Here is a 25,454-nt window from a genome sequence, read left to right on the forward strand (position 1 = left end):
GGGCTTGCTAGGAAGGTCTTTACTACCAGGCATGCCCCCAACCCTCTCCTCCCTCTGTGAGCAAGCAATACTTTTTCTTCAAATACAGATGAGTGAAAAGTTTAGCTCCAACCTGTACCTGTGCATTGGTGTTTGTTGCTAAGAAGAAGCTCCAGGGCAGAAAGTCAGTAGGTATCTTTAATTGCTTAAATTGCTTGGCCTAGAATTCTGGGAAACTCAAAACACAAGGCTGAACTTTTCTCGTTTCTCTGAACACTTTGGCCACACGTTCCTTTCTTTGTGTGCATCAAAGGCCAAGGTCTAGTTTGAACTTGGAAGGCTGATGAAAGTCAATAAAAGGCTCTCTCTCTGTCACTCTCTCTCGCTTCTTTGGTACGCTGAGTGAAGGATGACGCAACTCTACTGTGTACATTTATTTACCATGAGAAGCTTTCACCATGGGCCGGGCTGGGTTGAACTCTTGGGATCAGCAAAGGGCACCCCAAGCTTTCCTTCTGTGGAGCATCCAGACTCTTTTATGCAGTATACATGGTTTGTTGCCTGTCCACACGTGAGGCAAAAGCTGCCTTGGCTGAATGTAGTAAGAGCTACAGATGGAGTTGTGTGCTGGTGCCTCACACTTGTAGTCCTAGTAACTTGGGAGGCTGAGATGGGAGGATTGTGGTTGAGGCCAGCCTGGGCAAATAGTTATAGAGACCCCCATCTCCAAAACAACCAGAGCAAAATGGACTGGGGGTGTGACTCAAATAGTAGAGCACCTGCTCTGTAAGTTCAAAGCCATGAGTTCAAATCCCAGTTCCACCGAAAAAACAAAGAACAAAAACTACAGACAGTGGGCTGGCCAGTCATATTTATCTTTTCCCTGCCATGAAGATGGCTGGGACATTTTAAAGAAGCTGTCAGGGACCCAAACTCCTCCCTTCCTGATTGCTCATCCTTTGCATAGGATCCCGCACTTCATGGTTCCATGATGGCTGCTCCATCCAAGGCTGGGGGACACCACCCATGGGAAGAAAGGAAAGTAACAAAGGCTTGTGCTAGCAGATATCTGATGAACAACGAGCAGCAACTCCCACCACCACACGACGACTGTGATGGGCTGAATGCTTGTGTCCCCCAATACATATGTTGAAACCTAGTCCCCAGTGTGATGCATCAGGGGGCCTTTGGGAAGTAATTACATCATGAGGGGGAGCCTTTGTGAATGGGATCAGTGCCTGATAGAAGTGGCCCTAGAGCCACCATGCGAGACGCAGTGAGAAGGTGTCATGTATAACCCAGATCCTGGGGCCCATCAGACATTGGATTTTAGATTGGGTGAATGTAAACAGTGCTTATGAAAATATCCTTACATAACAGAAATTACTATGCCTCATTTCCCCCCACTTTCTCTGCTCCTCCTCCTCCTCCTCCTCTAAGACCCAGTGTTAGGCTGTCTCAGGGCCATCATACTGGCTGTTCCCTCTGCCTACAAAGTTCTTCTGCCAAAAAGCCATTTAGCTTCATTCATCACTTTCTCTCTCTGTCTGGCAGCACTGGGGATTAAACTTGAGGCCTGGTGCTTAAGCAAGTCCCCAGTCCTCTTACTTTTAGTTTGTTTGGCAGATAGGGTCTCTCTTTAACTTTCTCCTGGCCAGCCTCTGACTGAGATCCTCCTACCTCTGCCTCCCAAGTGCTGGGATTCTGTGCAGCACAGCGCTGTGACAGGCACACGTGGATGTTTGTTGGTGATTGAGGGATCTGTGGCCAGTCATGTTGGCCACAGCATATATTTGAGGAAGAAGTCATTTGTTTCAAAACTCTACTTCTCAAATTTCCATTCTGCCAGGGGCTACCCTTTGCAGGATTTGGATCCAGACACTGCTGGCTTGAACTCTGGCTCCCTGCTCAGTGCACTTGGTCAAGTTGTCCAGCTTCTTGGGTGGCTCAGGTTCTTTATCTACTTTTCCTCTTCTTATTTTTGCAGTGATGGGGATTGAACTTTGTGCATGCTAGCAAGTACTCTACCATAGCCCTTAGTTTCTTTATCTATAAAATGATTTTTAGCAAGGTGTGGTGGCCAATGTGGGAATGGAGACAGGAGAGTCATTAGTTGAAAGCCAGCCCAGGCAAAGGAGGAAGTCTTGAGCTCAATCTATTTCTTCTCTGATGGTACTGGGATTTGAATTCAGGGCTTTAATTTTGCTAAGAAGGCACTCTACCACTTGAGCTACACCTCCAGCCCAGGAAGTGCACCTTACGCTTGCTTGAGACAAGTGCGTGCCTAGGAAGCTTAAGAATGTCACTGGGAAGCACTTGAGAAGGCAGAGGTCTGCAGGTGAAGGTCTTCGGTGCTCAGGCACTCGAGCGAGTGACTCCTTCCTATTCATGTCCCCCCAGGAGAGCTTTGAAATGAGTTACACTAGTTCATCAGGTAAGATGTGGGAGAATGGTGGAAAGGCAAAACGGAACACCTCCAAACTGTGACCTACCCAGGTGAGCCAGGAACCAATAACATCCTGCACACGCAGATGCTGTGCAGCTGTGCCTGCCAGAGCACAGGGTCACGGCCAGCTGCCTCCACAAATCAGCCTCCCACCCTTTGAAGAAAAGCATCATTTCCTTCCCTACCCTCCGAAGGGTGACCAGTAAAAATACAACTAATAGCAGTAGAGTGCAAAAATAGTCCCACTGAGCTAACTGTAGCTCCCCCTTGAAGTCTTCCATTTCACATTTTCAAAGTTCTCTTCCAATCCTAATATGGCTGGACTCAGAAATGAAAGGACGGAGGTTATTGCTTGAGGTTCTCTAGAGAGGAGGCAGGGAGGCTGCTTTGGTGGACGCAGGGTCCTTCAGCAAGGGTTGGCGTCCTGGAGGCCATGCCACCCACTTGTGCAGAGGGAACCATCTCCTGACTGAGGACCACACTTACCCTGCCCAGGATTTTCTATTTGGGTTCCATAAAGCCATTTGGTTTGAGGTCCCCTATCCCCTGCTGGGGTATTATTACCATCCTGATGAAAGGAAGTCCTCCCTTCCTCCCTCCTTCCTTTCTTTCCTTTTTTTTTTTTTTTTTTAACTTAGGCCCTCAAGCTTCCTAGGCAAGTGCTCTACCACTTGAGCCAGCCCTAGGCACAACCCACCCCGCCATCTTCCATCCCTTCTTTCTTTCTGCCTCTCCAGTGTTGGGATTAGAGATGTGTACTACCATGCCCAGCTCAGTCATTCATTTAAATTCTTGCTGGATGACGGCTTTTATGTTCCAAGCCCCTGCCCTCAGGGCAGTTCCTTTCTAGTAGGGAAGCTAACAAATATTAAGTAGAAAAATTGTCTAATTTTAAAATCAATGTCGAGTTAAGTAGAATACCTGTTAAGTTTATTATCATTACAATTAGTAAGGTAATTGTATTATTACAATATGACAATCTCATTTAATATTTAGTACACATTGGGTTGGTATATTAAGCATGTTGTGTGTTAATTGATTTAATGCATTCCTATTTTACAAATGGGGGAAATAAGAAATCAAAAGCTTGAATATACTGTAGAATATACTCCTGGGTAAGTACCAGGGGGACTTGAGGGCCACCATGTGGATTTCTGAGTTGGCCTGGCAACCACATGACATTACTCCATGGTCTCACGGATGCCCACATAACTAACGGGTCAGATGACACTGAGAACCGGCCAGCGCCACAAAGGGAGGAAAGCTGGGGGGTGGCGTAGAATGGGCTGGTGGATTGGGGAGGACTGCTGTTATAAGGGTGTGTCGCAGAGACCTCAGGGATGAGAAGGAGCCAGCAGTCCAGGAAGAGCTGGGAAGGCCGAGAAAACAGCAAGTACAGAATCTGAGCAGGGAGGAGCTTGGCACAGGTTAGGCAGGTGGGGACAGAGAAAGGCCGTGTGATCTGGGCAAGCCCTAGTAGAGGGAGGAAAGGACACATCCAGGAGGTATTTCAATTTAGGTCCTACTGGGAAAACACAATTCCTGGGTGGACTGTCTTCTTGCTCAGGATTTGGGGGACTTGTGACTACCTTTTGCCCTAGAGCTAAGGACAGGCTGAACCCTTTGTCTGCTGCAGTATTGTGGAATCCCTCTCTCCCAGGCATCTCAGTCTACAATTGAACTTGAATTTCTCCTCAATGACTGGCCACCTGACCGGTGGTGACTATGGACCTACAATAGTTGACAATGATGGTTCAGCAGCTTGGGCCGCACTTGTGCTAACCTCAAGACTTCCCCAAAGTGATGCTTCCTTGGTTATGGCTTAAAAATAAATTCTGAATATTATGTTATTTGCTTGTGATTCACATGAGCTCTAAAAATGGGACACAAAAGCTAAAAATAAGAAAAAAAAAGGTGGGCTTTATGTAGCCCATTTCCAGTGGATTGAGATTTTTCTATCCTTGGTATATGTGTCCTCAGAGGGGACACACTTTCCTTGGCAGGAAAATGAAAGGGTGGAGTTAAGGGATGGTATGTAGTCTGGTCAACCATTTTGTAACAAACCTGGCATTCCTTGGAATCGCTGCAATTAGTTAATGATCTGAGTGGGGCACAGGGGCCATCCTGAAAAACACCTCTCACCATGGGGGTGAGGGAATCTCATTCTCTTCAGTCTTGAAAGGGTAACACATGGGGTTTTCACAGAAAACTTTCTTCACAAGAGAAAGTGAAGAAGTGAAGAACTCAGGCAGCCATAGCTAGAATCCCCAAACTTTCAATTCCTGGATGTTAGGCAAAGTTGCCTAACTTCCTGGAGCCTCAAATCCTGCATCTGTAAAATGGGTACAACAATGATGCTGATGGTGAAAGGCTGTTGTGGGGTAGCTGATTCCATGGATGTGAAGGAGTTATTTCAGAACTTGGTGCCAGGCTTCCACGCACACGTCTTTTTGTGACTTTTTTCACCATTCCCTTCCTAGCCCTTTGTCTGTGGCTGTAGCACTGTGGTCCCATGGCACTGCATGACCTCAGGAGGGGACAGGATGAGGGCAGCTAGAGAAATGAGGTCACAGTGTGCCTGGCAGAGGACCTGTCTCTTACAGATGGGTTTCTGCTATAAAGCAGACTTTCCACTGACATTCTTGGATAGATGACCTGTGGCGGGCGGTAGTTTCTCTGTCCTCTGCCCACTAGGTGCTTGTCCCCTCCCCCTGCCCCCTGGATTGTGACAACCAAAACTGGGTCTGGATGTTGCCATCAGGCCTGGGGAGAGTCACACAGTCACTCTGCCCATTGCTTTGGTGAGAAAATGAGCCAGATGTCATGGCTCACCTTGTCCTGTTTTTTTTTTTTTTTTTTTCCTTTTTTGATTCAGGAGCTTATGAGGCAGGCCAAGCTGTCCTCAAACTCGCAATCCTCCTGGCCTCAGCCTCCTGGTTGCTGTGATCGTAGGTGTGCATCAGCATCCTCAAGCCCTTACCTTTGTCCTTTTTAAGGGAGTGAAGTGAGTTCATGGGAGAGGCCCTTGGAATTTAAGCACAGTATATTTAAACTTTTTGCTTAAAAAGAAGTCTTTAACTAATTTATATCCTGTCATTGCTGAGATATATAATTTTAAGTTTATTATTAAAAAACTAAATTATGTACTCTCATTGCTGGGGAAGGAGAAAGAGGGCAAGAAAAGGAAAGAAGTCATTGAAAGCTGTGATTTCTATTTATCTGTCATTACAAAGGTTTTACAGAATACCTGGAAAGCTAGTTTTTCTTTGTGGGCATTTATAGACCAAAGTGTCTGTGGACCTAAACCTAACGTGGATGCAGCTGAGAGCAAGGCTGCTGGGCCAGACAGGAGGGGCTTGAGTACATGTCTCCCTCTTACCGCCAATGATGGGACAGTGCTCAAGCTGCCTTCCATCCCCGCTTCAGTTTCGTCCCTTGTAACTGGGAATCGTTGGTGAGTCCAGCTCAGCATACTCACATTCGCCAGGTGCCAGGCTCAACGCTGTGTGCTTTCTGCACACTAACACGCTAGTCAGAGCCTCAGGAAACAACTGTCTGTTCACATTTCACAGGTGGGGAAACTGAGGCTCCCACAGGTTAAGTGACCTGTCTGCATCACACAATTAGAAGGGGAAAAGCAGCAAAGGGTGGAGCAGCCTCTCAACTGTCCTGCTATCCTGCGGGGTGACAGACTTCACTCAGAGTTCTAAACTCCTTATCCAGAACAGCCAGAGGTTCAGCAGCTCCACCTCCACAGGCCTCTGGCCTTAAAATAATCCAGGAGCGTTAGAGGCTTCCCTTGTTGACATGGTCAGTATTCTCTATTGTCACCTGTTGAAGAAAGGTCATCAGGAAATCCAGAGGAATAACCCTGCCAGAAAACGGAAAGCTTTGGAAGCACCTGAGCGCTGGGATTTGCCACAGTGTCTTTAATCAACCACTAACAGAAGTGGCAAAGCCATTTACTTCCTCCTGTTCTTTGGGCCCCACAGACCATGGGAAGGCCTCTCAGGGAGAAGATGGACTCCATCTTGGAGGCTGGTGAACACTCCAACCAGTTGTACATTGTAGAAAGCTTGTATTTTATTTTATTATTTATTATTTTTTTGGTGGGACTGGTGTTTGAACTCAGGGCCTCACACTTGCAAAGTTTGAGTCACACATCTAGCCCATTTTGCTCTGGTTATTTTGGAGATGGACTGTCATGAACTCTTTGCCCACGCTGGCTTGGAACCTCAATCCTCCTGGTTTCACCTCCCAAGTCACTAGGATTACAGGAATGGGCCCACGGCGTCCAGTGCCTGGCTTGTGGAAAGCTTTTCAAAGGAGACTTTGAGTAGAAGGGAAGTTTTTATTCACCATTTAGCCTCACATTGTCCATGGTTACTTTGCTTAGAAAGAGTCTCCTGAGAGCTATTACAAATCCCCTTCATGTAAAAGACAAGAAAAATGACATTAGGCCAGTCTCTTAGAATTTAGATCTTGGGAGGCAAATTAGCTGGAAATACTGACTTTGATGGATGGATATTGAGCCCAAACACATGTGATTCTAAAATTTAATAAGTGTGTAAGAACCTAGTAAGTTAATAAGCATTACTCTAGATGAATCCTTGAAAAATATATGCTTACAGGCCAGGAACAGTGGCTCATGCCTGTAACCCCTGCACTCAGGAGGCCACGGCAGGAGGAGCGCGAGTTCAAGGCCACCTTGGGCTACCTATGAGACCGTGTCTCAATCTGTGTGTGTGCGTGTGTGTGTGTGTGTGTGTGTGTGTGTGTGAGTGTATGGCTAGGGTGCAGCTTAGTGTTAGAGTGCAGTCATAGCAAGTGTGAAGCCCTGAGTTCAATCCCCACTACTGAACAAAACCTTGGTCAACCTTGGAGATTCTTTTAGCTTGTCCAGGGTTAGAAAGGAAACATGCATCTTTACTGAAAGAAAGGAAGAAGGACGTAATTTGTTGAACATGGCACTCTGCTTTTCTCAAAGTGTTATGGACTAAGGAGCCTGCATGATCTGTGCAACTTTCTGAATCTTTTTTTGGCCGTACTGGGTTTTGAATTCAGGTCTTCACACTTGCTAGATAGGTGTTTTATCACTTGAGCCATACTTTCAGCCCCAACTTTCTGACTCTGAAACCTGGGCCACCGGAGGGCTTTTGCACTCCCCGCCCCTCTTCCTGGAAGGGCGTTATGTGTACAACTGAAATCTCTACACTTGTTCGACTTCTTCAAAAAGACCCATCTCTAGCCCCCAGCTGTTCTCTTTTCCATGATCTGGTTTTGTTGGTCAGAGCACTCACCCAAGCCTGATATGTGGCTATTTAAAAAACTGTTTATTGTCCATCTGCCCTTAAAAATATAAGCTCCTTACCAAACATATTTGTATATCCCCTGTACGCTGACATGGTATCGTGCATACAGTAGGCACTTAATTCATATTCTGAATTTGTTGTTGACTGAATTTTCAAATAGATCATTTGGTGGGAATCATCTTTGATGTATAGGTAACGTAATTTTGCTTTTTTCCAGTGGACTTCGGGAGGCCGACACCCAGACATTCATTGTCTTGTGCACTCTCAGTGAGCAGCCGAACTCTCAGGTGATAGCAGACAAAGAATGAGTCGGGCAGCCCTTTACACCTGTGAACCTATTCAAGCCCTGCTACCAGAGTAGAGATTCCATCTTTCTCACACTCACACTCCAGATGGGGTTACAGTCAGAAGCTGCGAGCACCTGCTTATTCAACACCAAGCTGTCCTCTGCATGGCTTCATGCCTGACCTCTAAGCCTCTAAGGTCACAGAAACACAGGGAGACTTTTAACACATCATGGGGGGGCTCTTTGGAATCCAGAATCTGCTTGGAAGCCGGCTTCTTGATTGCTGTAGGCGAGGGCTTTGCTTGCTGTGATTTATTCTCAAGTCCTGCTTCCCTTCCGCTCAGAAGCACCTGGCATGCTTGTCTCCACTCCTGAGATGTTCCAATTCGCTTCCTCAAGAAAAATCGCTGCTGGTCCCCCAGCCTGAAGCTTAATTGAATTTGTCTTTGTCTACTTCATCTTCGGGTTCAAATATAAGTGGGGATGGGAGGTTCAGATCAGAAGACATATCTCCAGGTACACACAGGCATTTGGAGAACAGCTGAGGAAAGATGCAAAATGTGCCTTAAAAGATGGAAACTGGCGATGTCATTTAGGATGTCTGTAATGTCCCTCTATTTGCCTTAGGTGTCGACAAACACAACAGTATCACCCCAGTATAAAGATGGCGGCATTTGAAGTAAACTGTATTGCCCCTGTTTGGAGCAATGCTACCATTTTTCTTTTGGCTAGAAATTTCTTTTTCCTTTGGAGGAGGAGACAAAACATATGAGGGAAGTAAAGATGTCTACTTTGCATAAAACCTGGGATCTCTTTCTATAAATAAATAGTTGCCTATATATTGGGTTATTAATAAGAACATTAATGACAGCTATTATTTATCAAGCCCCTTTTAGGCTATTCTATTCTTTATCTTTTTTAATCTTGACTCCCACATCCGGAAGGAGTACTATTATTATTATTCCCATCCAAAAAACTTAGAGAAGTAAAGCTGCCTGGATGGAAGCTACCCTTTTGCCAAGTGGTAGAGCCAGAATTTGAAGCTGGGTGGATTTGCTCCTAAATCCAAGACTGAGATCTGCCAAGAGAAGCACTCTCCTTCGGGTTTGCCTCCACTCCCTTTATTTCTTCACCTTGATGGGTGGAGAAGCAGAGTTTTTCAGCAACTAGGCCTGCCTCCTGCAACCGAGGCTCATCACGGGCCAAGAGGGACTCCTGGAAGCAGAGCCTTTCTAATCTGGGGTCTTTGGTCATTCTACAGGGATGCTTTCAGGTAAGTGACACAGGACACTGGAGGGGCAGGGAGGGAAGCTGGGTTGGTAAGAATCCAAGCAGGATGTGAGATGCTGCAAGATCCACACCCCCACCCCTGTACTCCAGCCCTAAGATGAACACCCTGGTACCTGGTACTTCTCCCAAGATGTCACCACCTGAGAAGTTAGTAGTTATGACCCCAAGGTCAGAGGCTGAGTGTATGAGAGGTCATTTGAGTGTGTTCTAGTTTCCTTGTTTGTAAAACTGAATGTTTTATGGTTCCCCAAATTCCTATGTTGAAATCCTAACCCCAATGTGATGGCCTGAGAAGGCGGGACCTCTGAGGGTGAGGAGGGCTGGAGGTGGAGCCCTGGTGAATGGGATGGGAGCCTTTATGAAAGGGATTCAGAGTTCCCTCCCTGTTTTCTCAATGCATGGGGACACTGTGAGAAGTTGGCCACCTGCAATGGGAAGCTGGGCCTCACCAGGACTCAGCCATGTTCCACCCTGACCTTACACTGCTAGCCTCCAAACTGCGGGAAATACATTTCTGATGTTTTTACAGGTCATCCAGTTGATGGTGTTTTGTGGTATGATATCAGACGAAGACATGTCAAATAATTTTTTTGGTGGGACTGGGGTTTGAACTCAGGGCTTCAAACTTGCAAACCAGATGCTCTACCACATGAGCCACACCTCTAGTCCATTTTGCTCTGGTTATTTTGGAGATGGGAGTCTCATAAACTATTTGCCCAGGCTGGCATTGAACTGTGATCCTCCTGATCTCAGCCTCCCAAGTAGCTAGGATTACAGATGTGAGACTGCAGTACCTGGCCATGTCCAGTACTTTTTGATCTAGGGATCAAAATTATGCTAGAAGTAAGCTTCTGGAAGAAGGAATGAGATCAGATTTTGGAGGCATAAAGGGGAGGCTCCTGCTTTCTAGTTTGCAACAATGGACTCCTTACTTCCTAATTTCCCAGCTTTCTGCGCGCCCCTTCCCCTTTCCAAACCCTAAGAAACTATAACACAAAATAAAAACTACCAGTGGAGAATTTGCTATAAGTAGGCCCTATCACAGGCACTGGGATTAGGACAGTAAGGAAGGGACAAAGGTCTTCTAACCTAATTCAACCAAAAACCACACTAAAAAAAATAATTCCACAAATTCACATGGCCATTTTATTCCCATGGGAAAAGAACCACATCTGAGTTGTAGCTAAAGCTCCATCCCTACCCTCATCTCTGATTCCTTTTCCTTTTGCTTCTCTGCAGTGCATTAGCTTCAGTCTGGCTACTAGGTGTTCAAATCCATACTAGCTGTGTGGCCTTGAGTAAGTCGCTGAAACCTATCTGAACCTTCTGGGTACACAGTAGCCTGGTTGTTTTCTCTTAGTCTTGGAAAGTGATTTCTGCATTGTTCTCTGAATTAATTTACTCAAGATTCCTCCAGAAGCCTCGTCTGGGCCTGAGCTCCTCAACAGCTGTGTGTCCTTGAGCAAGGCAGGCACCCTCTGGGGACCCCAGTCCCCTCAGCTACAAAAGGAAGAGGTTAAACCTACTTGAGAATGAGATTTCATGCATATCAAGCACTCTGTGACCGGTGGCTGCGTTATTCCCTGATTATTTGTAGGCTCTGCAAAGCATCATTGTGCCAAAGTACACCTTTTAATCCCTCGGTGTTCATGGTGTTTATGCATCAGTTTCACAGTGAGCATCTGAACATCTTCCTCTGGACATCGAGTGGTCCTTACGTCCTCCTGAGAGCTCTGGTCCTTGGCCACGTGTGGGAAAGGGGTGCAAGATAACGGATTGGTGTAGTTTGTCCTCCTAATGCTTCCTAATCTGCATGGTGCCTGTAGAGTCTGTCACTTTGTGTGCAGACAATCAGATTACATTTCATAAACCAAATCCTCGATGTTTAAAACCTTTAAACAGCCACTTGTCAGCGGCTGCCCGGGACGAGTGTTAATGCCTTGCTTTATTTGGGTGTCCCCAGGCAGATAGAGCTGGCTCTTAACTGCTGATGACTGCTGGGTACATACCTACACTTTTCACCATGGACATTCCTTCTTGAAAAAGTTCCTTGGTTTTCTAATAAGCTCCAACAGGAGAATTTCTGTGCCTCGGTTATCTCTTGAAACCGAGATTTCAGGTGTCTTTGTTCACTTTTGTTTTTTAAAAAAACATTACAATTGCTAACTCATCGTGATCCTTCATCTCCTGTACCACTCTGGGGCCAATGTGGAGAGAGGTGGGTATTTTAACTTACACTTAAATTTGGTTTAAATTAAATGAAATTTAATTTAATTTCATTTAATTTAAATGAAATTTTAATTTTCAAATTGAGGGAGTCAAACATCTTTTTGTAAACGAAGCTCTCCTGCTCATGCGTGACTCACTTTATCTGGGCTTTATCTGGAAAGTCCTACCTCCAGAAAGGTGCTCCAGTCCATTTTGTCTGGGTTCAAGGTCCCTACCCTGCCTGGGCTCCCTGTTCCCTGTTGCTCTGCTAGTCCACAGCGCATGGAGCTACCGCGGTGCTATGCTAAAACACACAGCCCATCAGATCATCTCCCCGTTTTGAAATCCTTCCATGGATTCCCAGTGTATTTCAAATAAACCCTCTCACCATGGCTCTTGTGCTGGCCCCTGCTTCTCCCTGCACCGTCCTTGTCCACCTCTGCTGGCTCTGTTAGAGCCACAAGCTCCTTGTTCTTGGAGTAGCCACATCTGTCCTGACCTCACGGCCTTTGCCCAGACATTCCCCGGGTCCTAGTGCTCCGATCCCCTTTGTCACTTAGTGTTCAGCAAAGTGTCCCCTTCTCTGACACCCTGCCCCCTCCCCCAGGTCCTTCCCCATCCCAGTTCCTGCCTCGTTGGCCTTGTAGGAATACTGAGGAATAGCTGTAGTTCTCTTATGTTTATTCTAGCATTATTCTACCTTCTTCTAGAACAGCATAGAGTAGGGCACTATTGATACTGGGGCTGTCCTGTGCGTTACAGGGACTTAAGTTACATCCCTGGCCAGTAGTCCACCCTCACTGCCCGCCCTCCCACCCCGCACTGGGTAAAATAAGCTAGGTAACCAGCAATGACTAATACTGCCAAATGTCGTCTGGCTTGAAGATGCAGGCAAAAATCATACTGATCTGGGGTTCGAGTCTTGGCTCAGCCTAAAACGATGCCTGGCACGTTATATGTCATTAGTAGTTAACAATTTACTGGTTGAAAAAGTGAATAAATCCCCTGTGTGGTAGGCGTTTTCATTCCACAGACTGAGACTCTGGAGGCTGGTGTGACCCACCTAGGGTGATACAGCCAGCAAGCCCATGCTTGAGCCACTCATCCGAGTAGGGTTTTGCCAGCTGATAGGAAAGAAGAGCATCCTAGGACAGGGTAGCAAACTGTAGCCCATAGGCCAGATCTGTCACACTGCCTTGCTGTTCTAAATAAAGTTTTATTTGAACAGAGTTCACCTATTCGTGTGTTGTCTATGGTTGTTTTTACTCTACAGTGGCAGAGACTGCATAGGGCCTCCTAGGCCTAAAATATTTATTGTCTGGTTCTTTACAGAAGATAAAAAAATAAAACAAAACAAAACTATGCAAAACCAAAAAACCTGCCTACTTTGGGGGAGAGATTAAACATTTACTCTGAGTCATCAGTGTGCATTCAAATGGTTACCTACTGCCTGTAAACATGAGCAGCTGTGGGCTGATGTGAGCAGTTAACTCAATAATCCTAACAAGTGCTTCCCTAGGAGTTGTTATGATTCATCTGAACTAAAGTAGAATTTCAGCGCTTTCCCTAATACTTACTGACATCTTAGTTTATTATCCTACTGGATCTTTTCTGTTCTTTTAAAAAGTAATCAAGGCTAGGGATGTGATTCAAGTGGTAGAGTGCTCGCCTAGTAAGCTCATGGCCCTGACCTTAAACCCTAGTACTGCCAAAAGAATAAAGAAAATTAAACAAAAATAGTTGAGAGATTTGAGGTGCTACCTTTCCTATTCCAGGAAGAAAGACCTAGAAAATATCAAGATCATCTTCAGTATATTTGAGTGACAAGAGACATGGGTGGTCTCCAGGGGCACGCCATGGGGCACTGTCTTTGATCTCTTCTGGGTGCCATTTTGATTCAGTACTGACAAATGAAGGTATTCAGATGAAATTTCTAGGAGTCAGACAAAATACTGGAAGGAGAGGATCAAGATTCCCTATTGGTCCCCATAGGCTCAGGTGGAGGATTGAAGGGAACAAGAGGACATTTGCCAGGCATTCATGAGGACTCTGGTATCAATTATTTAAGTCTGGGAGTGAGTGGGGAGACTTGGCCAGACAGCACTTGCTGGAGAGTAGACCTGGGATTGCTGGTTGGCTGCAAGTTCGATTTGAGCCAGATGGATAGGATGCCATTGGGCACACCATCTTAGCCTGCATTAATGGAGTCAGTATATGCCCTGTGGGCTCTGAGTTAGGTAGAGCAAGAAAACAACTTAAATGAGCCAGGCAGCCCACATTTGAAGAACGGAGGTTAGTTATGGAGACAAATTTTGGTTTTTATCAGGGATATTGGCAGTGTTTCGCAGGCCAGTGGGGAAGTGGAGAGAGTCAGGTTGATGAGTCACCAGGGAGCTATGTCACAAGAATGGCGGGATGTTCCCCGGGAAGACATGAGCACAGATCTGCAGGTCTTTCACGTGGAAGAGGCTGCCTCACTGTCTCTGTCCCTGGTAGGTAAACTGTGGGGAAATCAATGTGAGGTACTTACCCTTTAGGGATCACGCCTGCTCACAACAGTTCTTCTGCCCTCCCTTGTGAGACCTGAGTCCAAGGGAGGTGATCCCCAGAGGCCATGTTTATTCTTCAGATTTCCCCCACTCCATTTCCTGTTGATGGCTGATGGACTCTTGTGACAGCTAGAGCACTTGGCTTCTCTCTCCAGGGAGGGTGGAATTTACCTAGAGAACTGCCACTCGGTGTCTTTTTCATTTTGGACCCAGGTTCTTCCTATGTAGCCCAGGCTGGCCTTGAACTCTGGATCCTCCTGCTTCAGTATCCCAAATTCTGGAATTACAGATGTATGCCACCATGCCCGGCTTAGTCTGTGTCACTGTTCGGATGGATCTGTCATGTGTAAATGTGGGGCAGGAGAACAGACATTTGGCACCCTGATAAACGGTAGCAGAGAGTCAGTCTCCACGGGGGGAAAGGATTGGGCAGAGAGGAAGGAAGTGGGATGAGAAACACAGGCTGGATTGTTTGCAGCTTCTCACTTCCTGGTTTCAGTTCTTCCTCAGGCCTCACTGCCTTCCTGGACCTCACAGGGTATCTTTGTATCCTTGTCACAAATCCCTCCCTTTTGTTTCTGCTGGTTCAACTGGGCGCCTTCATGGGCCATCCAAAGTCCTAACTATCTCACAGTGCAGACAGAGAAAGCAGCTCAGTGTAGGGAAGGCAAAATGGTGGCTCAAGTTCACCACTGTGGGGACACATGAAAGCCACAGCACCCTCCATTTGAGGTCCTTCGTGGAATCCCATTTGTCATCTAAGATCACAGACTCACCCTAAGATAGGGAGGGCGAACCTTTATTGACAGCTGTCTGTGCGAAGGGCACTGTGCTTTTCTGTGGATTATTTTTCCTCTCACAACAGTTCCAGAAGACAGACTCAGAAAGACGAAACTATTTGCCCAGTCCACCTGGCCAGGAAGCAGCAAAGCCAAGAACCAAGTCTTCTCATCAACTCCAGAGACCTCTAAGCCTCTGTCCCTCTTTGTTGAGACTAGATCTTGTTATGTAGCCTAGACTGGCCTTGAACTCACCGTCCTCCTTCCTTAGCCTTCCTAGTGCTGAGATTACAGGTGTGCTCCACCATGCCCAGCAAGCCTTCCCTCTTAAACACTGGTGAGAAAGGCAAGCTCTCAGGCCTTATTTGGGGCAAGTAAAGAATCTTGTGGTGTCCAGGCCGGACTCACTGTATCTCCACCACACAGCTCCTGGGAGCCAGTCCTCCAGCACAGCCAGGCAGCCGGATTATTCCTGGGCGTTTCCCAATTTTGAGATGTTGGAAATCGATTCACATGTTTAAAAATGTTTGTGCTGCCAAATAATATAAGCAGGTATGTTGCACCTCTCTCTCAGTGTCCTCCTTTCATGTTTTCCCTTTGAAGGTGTCTGGTCATCATAATGGCCGAGTTATCTGGCATTTATCACGCCAGTGCTTCACAGTCTTATCCACTGATCTGTGTTCTGTTTATTTGTTTATTGTTGCTGTACTGGGGGTACATTGCAACATCTACCAAAGTTCTTACAATATATTACACTTGACTTCACCCCTCCATCATTCTCCTTTATCCCCACCCCCCAATTCCTGGAAGTTTCAACAGGTCACATTTTTCCATTTTCATACATGAATACATAACATCTCTACCACATTCACCCTCCTATATCCTTTCCCTACATCCTCCCCCTTCCCACTGGCACCAGCCCCCCAGACAGGACCTGGTTTTACCTTCCTGTCCATTTTTTAAAAGACATTTTTTGTTTAAGAAAGCTACACAGGGAGTTTCATTGTGCCATTTCCATGTATACATTTGCCTGAATTGGTTCATCCCCTCTATTTTCCTCCTTTCTACCTTAGTCCCCTTCTTATGGTGGTTTCAACAGGCTTAAAAATTCTATATTCATTCTTGAATAGAAAGTACATCAGCCATATTCACCTTTTTAACTTCCTTCTTTTACCCTCCCCTTTCCGTTACTGATCTTCCTTTAGTGTGACCTGTTTTTCATAATATGCTGTGTTTGTATTGGGCCTATATTCCTGGTCTGTGTTCTTAATTAAGAATTCGGTTCCTTAATTGGGATGTTATTAGAATTCTTTTTGATGAGTGGTAAAACTTCTATAAAGTGTTTGGTTTTTTTTTTGAGACAGAGTCTTGCTTGCTCTGTAGCCCAGACTGGCATCCAACTCACCACCTCCTTGAGTGCTGGGATTACAGGTGTGCACCACCATGACTGTCTTCATAAAGTGTCCTAAGGGCAAAGTTTTGGTTCATCTTGGTTTTGAAAACCTGGCTCCCTCATTTGATTAGTTGTGTGATGGTGGGCCTGAACCTTGACCCTCCTATTTATGCCTCCTGTGTAGCTGAGATTACAGGTATGTACCACCATTCAGTTTCTTTGTTGAGATCTGACTTCACTAACCTTCTTGACCCAGCTGGCTTTGAACCGAAATCCTCCTTATCTCTGCCTTCTGAGAAGCTGGGATTACAGACGTGAGCCAACATGCCTGACCTTAAAGTCTGCTTAGTGTCTGTATAGCAGACAGCTAGGTGTCATAGCAACAGAGACTGGAACCAGGGGACCTGGGTGCTAATTTCAGTCTGGTCACCCATCGGGTGGCCTTAGGACTTCTTCCTTTTCTGAACTCAGTTTTACCATGTGGAAAACGAGCACATTATTTAAGAGTCAAAAGTTTAAACAGGTGGAAATAAAGTTTACTTCCCTCCATGATCAGAGTCTCCGAGTTTCATCTTCAGAGACAAATGGTTACACATTTCTAGACATGGGTTCTTCTGGAGATGTCCTGCCAGTGCTTCTCTACTGGAGGTGATTTGGACCCCAGGGGCATTTGAAAAACATTTTGATTGTCACAAGTGCTGGGATTGGTATGGGTGGAGGCCAGGGATCTTATAACATGCAGGATAACCATAGCAAACAATATCTCATACGAAATGGCCAGGTGAGGTGGCTCAAGCTTATAATCTTAGCTACTCAGAAAATAGAGATTGGGAGGATGGAGGTCAAGGCTAGCTTAGGCAAAAAGTTCTCGAGACCCATCTCAACCAATGGCTGGGAGTGGTGGTGACACACTTCTGTCATCCCAGCAACTTGGGGAAGCACTCAGTCCAGGCATAAAGTGAGACCCTATCTCAGAAATAACCAGATTGAAAATGGCTGGCAGAGTGGCTCAAGCTGTAGAGCGCCTAACTAGCAAGTTCCAACTCTAGTACTACAAAAGAAAAAAGAAAAAAAGAAAAGAAAGAAAGAAAAGAAAAAAGTCAGTAGTGCCAAGGTTGAGAAAACTTGCTGTATGCACACACGAGCAAATACAAGTGTGTGTGCACACACACCCTTTTAAATCTACAAATGGTAGACGGACCACACGTCTGTACTACAATCCACTGGGACAGTTCCATGGCTGCACAAATGGCGCCTTCCGAGCTGCAGTGTACTCTCCTGAACGATGGGCCCTTTGTTTGAGATGGGCCCTTTGTTTGACAGACGTTTAGACTCCTTTCAGCTTCTACAAACAATATTCTCATGGTCGTTCTTGGGTTTGCTTGGGGGCAAATGACACACACAAGTGTATCTGTCTGGTAACTCCTTGGAGTGGAGTGACCAGCTCAAGAGCATTGGCTTAAAAATGTCCCCCAACGTTCCACCTTGTGTTCTCACCAACAATACAAGAGCGCATCTTGCCGACCCCTTCATCCACCATGTGGCTCTTCTGTCCTTCCACTTACTTAGGTGACTTTGCAAGTCCCCTCTTGGAGCCAGTGGTAATTCCCAACGTCCATTTCTCAGCAAACGTTTGCTCTTTGTGGCAGGTGCTGGGGAGGAGGGTGTTACTGTTAGTGCCCACGGTCACTAGCAAGACCAGCACACGGTCTGCACCACAGTGCGGTACATGTTGTGAATTAGGCTAGTATGTCTGCCTGTCCAATCTTCTAAGTTTTCAAGAAAAGCCTGAAAGGCTGGTGGAGTGGCTCAAGACGGAGAGCACCTGCCTAGCAAGTGCAAGGCCCTGAGTTCAAACCCAGTACTGCCAAAAAAAAAAAAAAGGTCCTTTGTATACTTGTAATTCTTGTATGAAAGTAGAACAGTCAATGAAACCCCTTGAATTTGTTTTGAGAGTGGGATTGGGGGAGAATGTTGGAGGGGTGAATCTAATTAAGATATATTATGAATGTGCACATTGTGACTGTCACAATGAGCCCCCTTACAACTAATATATGTGAATAAAAATGCAAAAATTAAAAAAAGGTTGCCATGTGGTTCTGCGTCTCTACAGTACCACTGGAAGTGTGAGAGCCATGTGTGTCGTGTGCACATCAATGGCCCATCCCTTTTCAGTGTTGATCAATATTCCTTTATAAGACTATATCACAGACTATAGTCTGGTGGACATTTGGTTTGTTTTCAGCTCGAATAAAACTTCTAAGAGCACTGATGTAAAAAAAAAGAAGAGAGAGAGAGGAAGAAAGAAAAAGAAAGAAAGAAAAAGGAAGGAAGAAAGGAAGGAAGGAGGGAGGAAGGAAGGAGGGAAGGAGGGAGAAAAGGAAGGAGGGAGGGAAGGAGGGAAAAAGGGAAGGAAGGGAGAAAGGAAGGAGAGAAAGAAGGAAGGAAGGGGACTCCTCATTTTGAAATACTGGCTAAAACTTCCTCTATTGTTTCACTTGGCATAATATCCTCGAGGTTCACCCAGCTGCGGCACTTGTCAGAATTTCCTCCTTTGTCACACGCTGACTAAGACTCCATGCCGTGAGCCTACTGCACTTTGCTCTGTTCACAGACGATGGACACGCAGGCTGTTCCATCTTCCGTGCGTTGTGACTGGGCTGCTAGAAACATTAGTGTACAAGAATGTGTTTGAGCCCAGCTTGCAGTGCTCTGGGGTAGACACCTAGCAGTGGAATTACTAGATCACATGGAAAGTCCATGTTTAAATTTTAGGTTTTTCTAAAACTTGCAAAAAAAAAAACCACAAAAAACCCCCTTAATCTGTGTTCAATATTAAAAGAAAAAATTAGCCCAAAGGTAAAATGTGCCAATATAGTTCTACCTATGGGTGATACAAACTGTTACTAACCACAAAACTAATGTGAGTCAAAAGAGAATGTTTAGCAAACTCAAACAAGTAAAAAAAAAAACAAAAACATCAAGCCGGGAGCTGGTGACTCACGCCTGTAATCCTAGCTACTCAGGAGGCAGAGATCAGGAGGATCACCATTCAAAGTCAGCCCAGGCAAATGGTTTGTGAGACCCTATCTCAAAAAAACCTCACCCCTCCAAAAAAAAAGGACTGGCTCAAGCAGTAAGAGCACTTGCCTAGCAAGCATGAGGCCTTGAGTTCAAGCCCAGTACTGTAAGAAAATTTTTGTGTATATATATATAATATATATGAAATTTGTATATATATATGAAATTTATATATATATATATATATATATATATATAATATATGAAATCACCAATAACCATGTATCCCCATAGTTACTATTGCAATCTTGGCTTTTATTTTCAGAGAATGAAAATATAGATCAAGAGTCAAGAGTCACAAGGAAAATGAGCCTAAAATTTAAAGTAGTATGTGAAAAGTCGCTTTTATAAAAAAAAAAAAAAAGTGACTGGTACCTATGACACACCTGTAATCCTAGCTACTTGGGAGGATGAGATCAGGAGGACTGGGATTCAAGGCCAGACTGGACAAATAGTTTCTGAGACCCCCATCTCCAAAATAACCAGAGCAAAATGGCTCAGGCGGTAGAGTGCCTGCTTTGCAAGTATGAAGCCCTGAGTTCAAAACCCAGTCCTGCCAAGGTAAAGTCAAGGACTGACTTAGTCGGTCAGTGTGTGCCAAGCTGTTCCTTGCTCACCCAGGCTCTGGCAGAAGGAAATTTATTAGGACCATTTTACAGCTGAAAAGCAGGTACCCCAAAAACTTGGGCATCCTGTGTCAGAGCTGGGATTCGAATCCACAGAACCCAGGCTTCGGATACCACACAGTACTCCGTGGACATTTGAGGAATTGTTCTAGGCTGATGTTTTCTTAAGAACTTTCTGGGTTGTTATGTTCTTTTCTGCCAAATCATTTAAAATCACTGCAGGTATACCATCCTGATTCTACATTACTTACATTTCCAGGATTGCAAGTGTATATTAAATTATGAATGAAATGAATAGCATTGTGTATATGTGTTTGCATGCATTTTCGTTTTTAAGGATATGTTCCCAAAAGTGGAACTGCCCAATAAAATAAAATAAAGGTTTCAAGACATTTGATAGGAACTATGAGAAAATGTCGCTACTTTGTGTTTCTACCATCAGTACACTAGAGAGAGTTTCTACACATTGCTATCCCTGGATAGTAACAATGGGAAGAAGAAGAAGAAAAAAGCAATGGGAAGAATTAGTAATGAAAAATCTTCTGCCACTTTTATAGTTTAAATATTCTTCTTATGATATTATGTTATGATTTGTGTTATTCTGGGTGGGTGAGAACGTAGAAGAACCAGAGTTCCCATATAACACTGGTAGGAACGCAAAATGGTATAGCCACTTTGGAAAATTGTGTTAACAGTTTCTTAAAAAGTTCCAGTGTATACCTGCCCTATGACCTAGTCATTCCATGCCTAGGTAATTATTCAAGAGAAAAGGAAATATATGACCATTCAAAGACTTGTCCATAAATGTTTATAGTGGTTTAGATTGGAATAGCCATAAATTGAAAATAATCCATGTCTGTTAACAGATGAGTAAATAAACAAATTGTGGTACATCCACCCAGTGGAATACTACTTAGCAATAAAAAGGGATGAGCTGTAGATACATAGAATGGTGTGGGGGAATCTCAAAGTCATGTTGAATGAAAGTAAATGCCAGATAAAAAAAGAGTATAGCCATTTATATTAAACCATAGAAAGTATACACTAACGTATAGTGACACTAATCCATAGTGACAAAATCAGGTAGGGGTTTCGTGGTGCGGGGGGGGGGGAGGGGGGGGAAGAGAAGAGAGGGAATGTAGGGAAGCTTTGGGATAATGGATGGGCTCCTTGTGTCAGCTTATGGTGACAGTTTCATGGATGCATAGAACATAACAGAATGAATTGTACCTTTCAATGTGTGCAGTCCATTTACGTGTCCATAAAACATTAAAAAAATTCCTCTTCATTATTAAAATACTCTGATTGTTTAAATCAGTACCAGTGCTTTTGTTTACTAAGCAGGAACACTGAATGTGTTCAGGCAGGTGAATCGCACAGTTCTGGGACTGCCAAGTAGACTAGGACACGAGTGACGCCCCCGGAGGTGTGTGGCGCAGCCTTGCCAGTGAGCAGAACACCACTGCGTCCCTTTAAAGCCTTTTCTGGGTTTTGTGGGTGGTGCCTTTAAGGATGTCCAGCTGTAAGCTCCCTTTATATAGTAAGGACATGGAGCGTCGGTCCTGCCCGTTACAGAGAAAAAAAACGTTTTCTGGTTTTGACCCGATGAACCAGTTGCATTGACTGCTGGTCTGGTAACTTCTTTCTGGGCAGTGTGCTGGCCCCCGGGGGGCGGGGTGGGCCGGAGTGTTGCTGCAGCCTTGGTTCTTTTAGGGAACAGGTTTGCCCAGCAGTTCCATATTCTCTCCCTTTCTCTCCCTCTCTCTCTCTCTCTCCCTCTCTCTCTCTCTCTCTCTCTCTCTCTCTCTCTCTCTCTCGTTCTAGTAACAGAACTTCCTGGTGGAAGTTAAATGTTTGAACAGCATACTTAGAAACCTGAGAAATGTTTGTTTAAACATACGGTTTATTAAAAGAAAACATTTTTATCATCGTCTCCTCATTATAGATAGTTCTCATTGAACTCATTTATTTGCTAATCCCAGTGCTAAGTTCCTTAATGTGTGCTATCTCACTCGTGAGTCAGATCTTTTGTCAACAAGCACAGATATTATCCCCATGTTTCCAATGGAGGGACAGAGTTAAGACACATTAAACGAGGTCTTTGGGGTCACTCAGGAAGGTTGGAGCAGCAGGGCCCTCCACCCAAGTTGGTTTTACACTGGGGTCCATTTACTATACTGATTACTAAGGGCATTTAAACAGCTAGAAACAAAAGGAAGAAAATAAAATCAGCCCTAATCACCTCACACTCAGCACTTACCAGAACAGACAGCTTGTTGTGAAGCCAGTCTTTTTTGTCTGTGTTTGAATACACAGACAGTTTTGTTGGGGGTGTAGCTCAGTGGTACAGCGCTTGCCTTGGGTTCTATCCCCAGCACCACAACAAACCAAACCAAAACACAAAAACCGTTTGTACTTTAGGGAAAAAAACTGGGTCCCCTTTAACATTTTACCTTTTTTCTTGAAATTTGGGACGACTTTTCCTCCACGATGTTAGCTGTTCTTCACTAGCGCCATTTCTTTATCTTTCTGCCATGCTGGAGACCGAAACCCAGGAAGTACGTGAACAAGCTTCCACTGTCAGACATTCCAGTTGTGTTTCTCCCTTCCTCTTCTCCCTTCCTTCCCTCCTCCCTCCCCTTTCTCCCTTCTTTTCTTCTCTTCTCTTCCAGTTATTTACTCAGGATAAATTCCTGGTGACAGAATGTTGGGCTAGTTTTTTTTTTTTTTTCAGCAATGGGGTTTGAACTCAGGACCTTGTGCTTGCTAGGCAGAGGCTCTTCCACTTGAGCCACACCCTCAGCCTCTTTTGTGTTAGTTATCACAGGAATGGAGTCTCACATTTATGCCCAGGCTAGCTTAGAGCACGATCCTTCTATTCATGCTTTCCTCATAGCTGGGATGATAGGTGTGTGCCACTACACCCAGCTTTTTATTGATTAAGATGGCGGTTTGCCACCCCCGCCCCGCTTGCTGGTCTTGAACGGCGATCTTCCTAGGACTACAGGTGCTAACCACCTAGTGACCTTATCTTTGAAAGCGCATTATGCCTGTCAGAGGGCGTCCTCCACGGGCTGCCTTAGTTTACCTTTTACCTGTATTTGTGAACGGATGTATTTGTTTCCTCCAAGAAACTCTAGGCTTCTAACGCACCACACACGCACACGCGCAGCTTCACTGTGGAGATCACACTGGCCTTTATTTGCATTTTCTTTGTGTGCGGGTAAGTTTGTTATTGCTTCCTGAAACATGAGAAATTTAAGCACTTAGAAAAAAAGCAGGGGGCGGGGAGAGTGGTGGAAGCGGAGCGGTTGAGGCTCGAGTCTCTGAAGCAGGAGGAAGCGTGAGATCCATTTCAGCGCAGGAGCTCCGGCGACCGAGCGTCCTGTCCAATTACGCACAGGTCCGGGTGCGGAAAGCACCTGCAGACCCAGGCCCGTTTACAAATGCACCAACAAGACCGGGAACCTGGGAACCGCAAACCAGCGGCAATAACCCAGGGTGCACGAAGCGGCTGCAGAGAGGAGGGTTCTGCAGCCAGAGTGGACTCCGGGCAGTGACCGCCGCCCACCCGGTCCCCGGCCACCTGCACGGACCCGGCTGCGCGCATGCGCCCTGGCACTCCGCCGCCTCCCCCACCCCACCCGCGTGGAACCGCGCAGCCCTCCCTCCATCCCTCCCTCCTTCCTTCTTTCTTCCTTTCCTTCCTTCTTTTCCTCCCTCCGTTTATCACAAGTACAAGCAAGGCGAGCGGTAGGAATAACTCCCAAAGCACTGTTTCTCCCCATGCAGGGAGGCAAGGGGATTCTATTAGGGAAGACTGGCATATTCGTATCGGAAACCCTGGGCATCACAGGCAGAGGGAACACATTCCCCATGCTTCGTTTGAGACCACGCTGGAAACTGCTTTCCTAAAGGGCCTCAAAACCCCTCTTGGCTGAACTTTGCAAACACAGGCCAAGGATGAGACAGTGAGCGAGTTGCATTCTCTGTAAAGCACAGCCAGGCGTTGCTGCCTCACAGGTCGGAGTTTGGAGGACTGAGGCAGCGGGCTGCCTGAGATTTGCAACGGTTAGTAAACCGCACACTTTGATCCTTCGTTGGTTTCTGAGTGAAAACTCATGCTAAGTTGACTTTACAGGGGAAACCTTGCATTCCAAAATAGGACAACAAGTTATATACAGATATAATTTATTATGTATATAATTATATATTTATATAGATAGAAAACCCCAAAGCAGGAGATCTATATTCCACGAGCTCCCTCCTGTTGCTTCACTCAGCCAAGGACAACTTGAGGGCTCCACACTAGGATTTTTGTTCCCTTCGTTGGAATGATTCTGCTTGACCACAGAGCATTTCTTAGTCTTCCTGTTCTCGTGGTTGGATGCATTCTGAGTGATTTCCTTAGCGAGGGAATTGCTGGCTTCTACACAGCACCAGCACCAGGAGCCTGATTCACAACTTTCTGTGTGGGGCCCGATTTTCCCACAAGGCTCCCCACGGACCTTCCCTCTCCTTCCTGCTGTCTGCTGACTCCCAGAACCAAGGCGCCATGCAAGCCTCCTCCTGCCAGCAAACTCCTGGGAAAAAAAAGCTGGATTCACTTAAGGCAAACCCGAAAGCCAGCAGGCTGGAATGAATTTACTGGCACGTTTTGGTGATGTTCCCTGCATGTCTCTTGCAAATGTCAATGGATTCCCTTTCCTTCTGTAGTGGCAGGGTCAGATGAGGACACTCAAGGTTTACAATTTCCCCAGGGGTCCCCAGGCCTCTTGAACTGTCACTTACTTAGTCTCATGTTTACAGTAGATGGCTAGTTTGTTCAAACCTTTCTAAGAAAGACTATGGGAGCCCAATTTTGAGGTGTTACTATGATTAATTTGGGTCTAATTTGCATAGAACAAATTGCAAAGATTTTAAGTTTTGTGAGTTTCACCCTTGTAACCAGGGCCCCTATTGATACAGAAGTTTCCAGTACTCCGGTGAGTTCCACATGCCTCTTCCTGGGTCAAGCTGTCCTTGTCCACAGTTCACAGTGCTGGTGCCATAGCTCAGTTTTGCCAGGTCTAGAATGTAATAGAAATGAGCCAGACAAAATGTTCACGCTTAGGTCTGGCTCCTTTCAGTACTGCAGTGACTATGGGACTCATCCATGTTATTCTAGGTGTCTTTTGCTCATTTTAACTTTATTCCCAGCTGTAGCCCACTGTGTGGACAGACATACAGTACTTGTGAGTATTGTCACCTTTTGATGGACATTTTTTTCCCTGAGTTTTTGGTTATTATGAATAAGACTGTCATGAGCATTTTCGTATAACTCCTTTTAGGAATACATGTTTCATTTCTCTTGAGTCAGTACCTAGGGACGGAGTTGCTGGGCTGTAGGATAGAGGTGTGCTGAGTGCGAGTTTGAGGAACTGCCAACCTTCTTACAAAGAAATCACCGAGTTGGTTTGGAGGCTCCTGGTTAAATTGTGTGCCTCATTACCTGCCCTTATAAGC

General features: G+C 45.5%; 1 long non-coding RNA gene across 2 annotated transcripts; it reads right to left on the reverse strand.

Annotated features, from left to right (window-relative positions):
* Positions 1–3,414: 3,414 nt before the first annotated feature.
* On the reverse strand, positions 3,415–23,165 carry LOC141423431 (uncharacterized). 2 transcript variants are annotated; one of them, XR_012448310.1, is made up of 4 exons: positions 23,045–23,165; positions 22,403–22,486; positions 14,052–17,894; positions 3,415–8,564 (listed from the first exon to the last, which is right to left on the reverse strand). It is a non-coding gene; the product is annotated as an uncharacterized lncRNA (long non-coding RNA). The 2 variants fall into 2 exon arrangements; XR_012448309.1 differs by having other exon boundaries at positions 22,403–23,165.
* Positions 23,166–25,454: the final 2,289 nt, after the last annotated feature.

This window comes from Castor canadensis, chromosome 5, assembly GCF_047511655.1.
Source record: "Castor canadensis chromosome 5, mCasCan1.hap1v2, whole genome shotgun sequence".
Lineage (NCBI taxonomy): Eukaryota > Metazoa > Chordata > Mammalia > Rodentia > Castoridae > Castor > Castor canadensis.